This window comes from Pteropus alecto, unplaced genomic scaffold (assembly GCF_000325575.1).
Source record: "Pteropus alecto unplaced genomic scaffold, ASM32557v1 scaffold86, whole genome shotgun sequence".
Taxonomy (NCBI): Eukaryota; Metazoa; Chordata; class Mammalia; order Chiroptera; family Pteropodidae; genus Pteropus; species Pteropus alecto.
Genome location: NW_006442109.1, coordinates 8,010,281 through 8,018,407, shown reverse-complemented (window position 1 = coordinate 8,018,407; position 8,127 = coordinate 8,010,281). Strand labels below are relative to the sequence as shown.

General features: G+C 34.3%; 1 pseudogene; it reads left to right on the top strand.

The window, feature by feature from the left end:
* Positions 1-4,977: 4,977 nt before the first annotated feature.
* Positions 4,978-5,096, top strand: LOC112469768 (annotated as a pseudogene).
* Positions 5,097-8,127: the final 3,031 nt, after the last annotated feature.

Genomic DNA, 8,127 nt, shown 5'->3' with positions numbered 1-8,127 from the left:
ATGGGATCGGGCTTGTTCAGGGTGGCATGGCCGTAGACTAAATAGTCTTATAGAGGTTGGCACCAGAGCTAGTTGTCTGCAGCAGTGGTCCCCAAATTTTTGGCACCAGGTACCAGTTCTCCTATGAGAATCTAATGCCTGATGATTTGAGATGGAGCTAAGGCAGAGATGCTAACACTAGGGAGTGGCTGCAAATACAGATGAAGCTTTGCTAGTTTGCCCGCCGCTCACCTCTTGCTGTGCAGCCCAGTTCCTAACAGATCATGGACAGGTACCAGTCCAGGGCCCGGAGTTTGGGGACCCCTGGTCTATAGAAATCCACAGTCTCTAGCAGTTTAGGTAGATCTGGTAAGGTGAGACAACTAGCATCACTTTAATCACATGTGCAATCTCCCCTTGGTCACAGAGCTATGAGAGATTGTGGGGGGACGAGGGAATGGAGAGGGATGAGGATCAGAGGCTGAGTATTTGGCTTACCATTGTAAACAGTACTCCTAGTGATAAGGGGAGGGGAGGTCACAAAGGTGAATAGTGAGTGTTTAGTGTGTATAAGGCACTGTCCCAAGTAAAAGATATAAAGGGAAGGGAAGGAAGATTAAACTCTTAAGTTTTTGTTTTACATTAGGCACTTGTATACATATTAACATCTAATTAATAATAACATTAATGTGCTTTGAAGTACTTACTGTGGGCTAAGCACTGTGCTGAATGCTTTATGTTTTTTTTCTTTTATTTCATTCACTCTTTCAACTTATTTGTTTTAACTATCTACTAGCTAGTAAGTTCTAGGAGACAACAGTGGACAAAAATTCCTGACCTGAAGGAGATTTCATTCTGGTAGGAAAGACAGGCACATAGATGTAGTAAATAAGTAAATGAAGTGAAGTGTTAGAAAATGACAATTACTATGGAAGAAGAATAGAGTTGGATTAGGTGAGTCAGGAGTGTGCAAATTAAGGAGATACAGAGGGGACTTGAATATTAAATAGGTGGTCCAGACAGTCCCCCCTAGGAAGATGACACTTGAGCCAAGATTCAATTGAAGAATGTAAAGGAGTGCACTATACAGATGCATTGGGAAGAGCATTCTAGGGTGAAGGAATAGCCAGGGCAAAGGACGTATAGGTTGGCAGAAGGCACTACAGGTTACATACACCGAGGAACCCAAGCAGATAGAGGCTGCATCTCAAGGTGTACTTCTGCAGTCACCAAGGCAGAGGGAAGAAGAAGAGGAAATGATGAGTAAGCACTAGTTCTTTAAGCTTTTGCGCCAAAATGACACACGTGATTTCCTTTCACATTTTATTGACCAAATTCAGTCACATGGCCAGAATTAATTTCAAATGGAATGGGGAACCTTACATGTGCTTAGGAGGAGAGAACTAAGATATCTGTGAACAGCCGTAAGGACTACTACAATCCACATTTCTGGTCACCAGATGCCTTTCTCACAATCAAAATATCCTCTCTCGCCCTTTTCCAAAGTCAATTCCAAAGTTCCATTCTGGTTGGACCTTTAATCCTGACACCTTAATCCATTCAGAGGTTTTAAACATGAATACGAGAGCAAAGCCTTGATTATATCCTTATATATCCCAGCGTTTTCAGGTTTTTAAAATCTAATTTGTATTGAGAAGCAGTCTGTTTCCCAACTCTGCATGTCTTTGAATTTCTGGACTCTTTCTTTTGCTTTTCATTCCTACTTGCAAACCAGTTTTATCTCTTTCTGTTCTCATCTCTCTCTGTCTCTCTGTCTCTCTCTCTCTCTCTCTCTCAATACATTGTCAAATACAGCCAACATTATGTTTCCTTATTGCTTCTTCTAGACCTGCAAGTTCATTAGTTCATTGGTTATGTAATCTACCTTCCAAGTAATTTCAAGCAAAAGCTTTCCCACGTTTCACCATTGTGTAACATGGCTCACTATCCTTGTCACTCCCACCCCGCCACAAAGCCAAAGACACTTTTGTTAGTTTTCTTTCTGGTAGCACCTCCTATTAGGGATCGGTCACAATAAGGTAGCTCATGTTATATAATGACCCCTCAAATACCAGCCACTTAAAACAATAAAAGTTCTTGCCTGTGCTACATGTCCAGATTGGGTCAGCAGGGGCATCTATCTGCTCATTGTAGTCACTCAAGAGCCTTGGCTGATGGAAGCTCCACTTCAACATATGCTTCCACAATCATCACATCTGGAGAAGGGGGACATGGCACAGATGCCTAGAAGTGACACGGTTTCCCTCTCCTAACACTTTCTTATTCAAAGCAAATCACATGAGTATACCTAAATTCAAACAGTGTGGGAGGATGTTCATCTTATCAGATTCACAGAAAAGAAACACCTGGGTATTTCTGAACAAATTTAATGACTATCACAGTTTTTTTGTGTGTGTTTGTTTCAAGGGTTTATTACAGTGAAATAGACTATAAGTAACAATAATCTTTCGCTATTCATATCTCTGGGTCTAGTTTTTTAACAAGTAGTGCTTCCACTACTCGATTTTTATGGTTCTGAGGGTAGGTTTTGAGATCACCTTCAAATAAAATTTAATTTTGCTTTAAAGCTGAATGAAATACTAAATCCTTGAAATTGATTTCCTTCCACTAAGTCACACTCAAAATATGTTAAAATCGGAATATTTCCTTATTCTATTCTCCCTTTCTTACCTGATATTTCATTCTGGAATTCTATTAAAGACCGAAAACCACAGTTAATAATGTGTTTTTCCAAGAGGGTTGAAAAATTTTAAATGTTTGTTTTTATTAACAATAAAAGTTTTGTCTTTGTTTTTATTCAAAATAAGAAATGGCTTAATTTAGTTCACTAAAATAATGGACATTCTTAAAATGGTTATCTACTTTGTTGAATGATAGAATGTTAGTGAGAAAAAAATTGAAATTTTTTTTAGCAACTATAAGGTTATATAAATATCTGGCATATTTGAAAAGTTGCAACATGAGGCAGCTTTCTAATCTTTCATTCTGAAATTAGATCCTAGGCCTATCTTGAAGCTAGGCTCACTAAATACAGACTTCTTAATCATTGGTTTAAAATGTCCTGACAAGAAAGTATGTCAAGTTAAACCTTTTAGTGAAGATGGCTGATAAAAATCCCTTGTCTGTGAAATGAATAAGACAGCAAAGTAGTAAGCAAAGGAGGCATTCATTCATTCATTCATTCATTCATTCAACTAGCATTTATCGAGCTCCTGTTACATGTCAGGCCCTGTTCTAAGTGCAGGGGATACAGTGGAAAACAAGACAGATATAAGCCCTGACCTCCTGGAGTTTATTCTTAGGTGTAGGTCATCATCAAGTAGACAAACGACAAATGAATAAAATAATTATACACTGTGATAAGTGCAATAAAAAAATGAACAAGGGAATGATGCATTATCAGGATTCTTAATTGCATGCAAAGAAATCTTCTTAAGTTTAAAAAAAAAAAGAAAATTTATTGGAAGATAAGTGAAAGTTCTTAAGATCAAAGGGAGCCTGGAGGAGCAGACTTGGAAAGTGAATTAAAACCTTGCAAGATCCAGAGACGGTAGCAAATCATGCTGCAGAAAGCTGTGCTTAAGGGGTCAGCAGTAAGGTTTTGCTTAGCTGGGCTTGGTTCAGACACCTGTCCCCCTGGTTGAATCATGAAACTGTTTTCCCTCAGCTTGGGGCCTCCACATTGGGTGGCTAGCTCTGAGCACGCTCCTCCCACCAAAATTCCCACAATGTGAAATTTCCTCCATGAAGTTTTTTATAATGGAGGTGACTTAGAGGTAGGTCAGCTAAAAATAAGGCAAATGTTGACTACAGGTGAAATAAACTCTACCAGGCACTGACTTTAGATAAGAAGACATCTCAAAGACAGTTATGTGTAAGCTGAGCAAATCTTGTTCCTCTCTTTCTCCCAAATTTGCCACCCTATGGTTTTGATGAGTGTTTCCCTGATGACTGATGAAGCTGGAATTTCTTTATAGATCTATTGGTCATTTGGAATATGCTCTTTAGTGAAGTGCCAATTCATGTCTCCTGTCTATTTGCTCTATTGGGTTGTCTGCTTCTTATTTTGTTAAATTGAGTTGAAGGAGTTTTATAAACTTGTAATATAATATTCTAGATGAACTTTTTTGCTGAACAAATGTATTTCAAATATCTTCTCCCACTTGCCTTAGTATCTTACGATGAAGAAAAGTTTTAATTTTAACATTCTCCAACTTATTAATGTTTTCCTTTGTGATTGGCACCTTTTGTGTCCTATTTAGGAAATCTCCGACTACTTTAAGGTCATGAAAATATTCCTCTATGATAACTTACAGAGATTTATTTACTTTATGTTTCATATTTAGATTTATAATCTATCTGGAATTGCTTTCTATATATAGTTTGAGGAAGGGGTAGGATTTATTTTTTGCTATATGATATCTAACTGACCTATATCTGTTTTTGAGAGGATCATGCTTTCTCTAACTGTCTCTGAACTATTTCTTCTGTTCCTTGGTCTATTTATCTATCCTTCTGCCAATATTACAATGATTTAATCACTCTAGATTTATAATGTCTTGATATCCAGTAGTGTGAGGCTTCCACTTAGGTTGTTCCCCTTAAGACTGCATTTGCTATTTCTGAATCATTGCATTTCTATAAATATTAGAACCAGTTTATTAGTATCTACAACAAATCTACTAGGATTTTGATCTCAATTATATTGAATATGTTCCAACTAAATATATACCAATTTGGGGAGAATTGACATCTTTACAATATTGAGTATTCAAACATATGAAAAGAGTATAATGCTGCTATTTATTTAGGTCTTATTTAATTTCAGCAAAAGTTTAATAGTTTTCAGTGTAGAAGCCCCTTTTTTAAAGATGTGTTCCAAGATGTTTTTTTTATTTTAAAAATGCAATTGTAATTGGCATCTTTTTCTGAATTATATTTTCTATTTGTTTATTGCTGATATATAGAAACATAATTGTCTACGACCATGCTACCCTGAACAAGCCCGGTCCTGTCTGATCTTGGAAGCTAAGTAGGATTGGGCCTGGTTAATACTTGGATGGGAGACCACCTAGGAAGACCAGGTGCTGTAGGCATAAAAAATAAAAAAATAAGGGATTGTAATCTGACAAGGCAACCAAGGGTTGCCTAGCCTAAAAAAGAAAAGAAAAGAAAAGAAAAAGAACATAATTGACTTTGTTAACCTACCTTCCATACAATGAACTTAATAAATTCACTTATTAGTTCTAATATGTAATAGTTCTTCTGAGAATTCTTTTAGATTTTTCCCATGCACAATTATGTTTCCTGTGAATGATAGTTTTATTATTTCCTTTCTAATCCTGATATTTTCTTCTACTTACCTTGTCATCTTTGTCTCATTTCCATTATCAAAGGAATATTTTCAACATTTTACCATTAACTATGTTTTCTGTAGATTTTCGGCAGAGTCTTGTACTTATACAGAGGAGTTACCTTTTATTACTAGTTCACTAAAGTTAGTATCATAAATAGGTGTTAAATTTTTATTAAATACGTTTTCTGCATCTATCAGTATGGTTTTTCTCTTCATTTCTATTAATGTGGTAAATTAAAATGGTTGGTTTTCAAACATTAAACTTTTTTGTTCCTAAAATAAGTGCCTCTTGGTTATATTCTATTATACTTTTATATATTGCTGGATTCAATTTGCTAACGTTTTGCTTAAGTTTTTTGCCTTCATTGGGTAGATTGTAAATGTCTATACTTTTTCTTTCTTGTAATATCCTTGTTAGGTTTCAAGACCCTGGCCTCAAAAAGAGTTGAGTATGTTATATCTTTTCCTATTCTTGGGAAGACTTTTTATAAGATTAGTTATCATTTCCTCCTGGAAAATTCACTAGTGAAATCATCTGTCTAGAATTTTCTTTTAAGAAGCTTTTAAATAATGGATTCAATTTCTTTAATAGATGTAGGACTATTCTCATTTTCTATTTCTTCTTCAGTTAGCTTTGGTAAAATGAAATTTGTTCATTTCATTTAAATCATCAGCTGCATTAGAATCAGGTTGTTCATAGTATCTTTTATTATCTATTTTAGTGTCTATAGTTCTATAACGTCTTTGGTGATCCTTGGTTCATTCATGATAACGATAATTTCCTTTTTTCTTTATCAGTCTTATTGGGAGCAACCCATTTTATTATAATTTTCAAATAGCCAACTTTTGTCTTTATTGATCTTCTCTATTTTATGTTTGTTTCAAATTTATTCCTGCTCTCATTTTTATTATTTCCTTATTGCTAGTTTGATTTGCTGATCTAATATCTTCCTGAGATGGATAGTTATATAATTGATTTTCAACTTTTTAATTTTCCTACATAGGCATATATGACAATAAATTTCTCTCTAAGTTAAATCGTTTAACTATTTTTTATTATGGTAAATTATATAATACAAAAGTTGCCACTTAAGAGTTAAACATATTCAGCAAAGGTGTAAAATACAAAATCAACACACAAAAATTAGTTATATTTCTATATACCAGTAATGAACAATTTGAAAAAAATTAAGAAAATAATTTCACTTATAATAGTATAAAAAAGAATAAATTTCTTAGGAATAAACTTAACCAAGGGATTCATAAGGAATATTGGTCTGCAGTTTTCTTTTCTTGAGCATCTTTGTCTGGCTCAGTATCAGTCTAATGCTGGTCTTAAAGAATGGGTTAGAAAATATATTTTCAGAAGAGTTTGATAAGGATTGGTATTAATTCTTTTTTAAATGTTTGGTAGACGTCATTAATGAAGTCATCTAGTCCTGGGATTTCTTTGTTGGGAGGATTTTTTTTACTACTGATTCAATCTCCTTACTTGGTATAGGTTTGTTCAGATTTTCTATTTCTTCATGAGTCAACTGGGTAGATTGTTTCTAGGAATTTGTCCATTTTCTCTAGGTTATACAATTTGTTAGAGTACAGTTGCTTATATTATTTTCTTACAACCCTTTTTATTTCTATGAAATTGATAGTGATAAGTATTCTTTCATTTCTGATTTTAGTAAGTTGAGACTTTTCTCCTTTTTTTCTTAGTCAATCTAGCTAAAGACTCGTAAATTTTGTTGATCTCCTCAAGAAGCCAACTTCTGGTTTTGTTGATTTTTCTCTATTGTTTTTCTACTCTCTATTTCATTTATCTCCAGCTATCTTTGGGGTTAGTTTGCTCTTCCTTTTCTAGTCCATTAAGGTGTACAATTAGATTATTGATATGAAATCTTTCTCCTTTTTAAGTGTATGTCTTTACAATGATAAGTTTCCCAATGAGCATTCCTTTCCTTATACCCTATATTTCAGTATGTTGTGTTTTGTTTAAATTCGTCACAAGATATTTTTAAATTTCTCTTGTGGTTTCTTCTTTGATCCACTGGCTGTTTATGAGTGTGTTGTTTAATTTCCACATATTTGTACATTTCCAGTTTTCCTTGTTATTGATTTCTAGTTTCATTCTGTTGTATTAGGAAAAGATATTTTGTATGATTTCAATATTTTTTATTTTATTAAGTCTTGTTTTGTAGCCTAACATATAGTCTGTCCTGGAGAATGGTTCATGTGTGCTTGTTTCACATATTTTGAGACTCTGTCATTAGGTATGTATATGTTTGTATATGTTATATCTTTGTTAAGTATTAAACCTTTTATCAGAATAAATGTAAATGAATTAAACTCTCCAGTTAAAAGTCGGAGATTGGCAGAATGGATTTTTAAAAAACTTTTATCAATATATGATGCCCTTCTCTGTCTCTTATAATCCTTTTTGTTTTAAAATCTATTTTGTAGACCCCAAATTGCCAAAGCCATCTGAGAAAAAAGAAAGAGGCTGGAGGCATCACTCTGCCCAACTTCAAATTATACTCCAAAACGACAATAATCAAAATGGCATGGAATTGGCAGAAAAACAGACACACCAATCAGTGGAACAGAATAGAGAGTTCAGAAGAAAATCCATATTTATGTGGGCAAATAGTTTTCGACAAAAAAGCCAAAAACAGTGGAGAAAGGAAAGCCTCTTCAATAAATGGTGCTGGGAAAACTGGAAGACCACCTGCAAAAGAATGACACTAGACTGTTGTTTATCACCACACACTAAAATAACA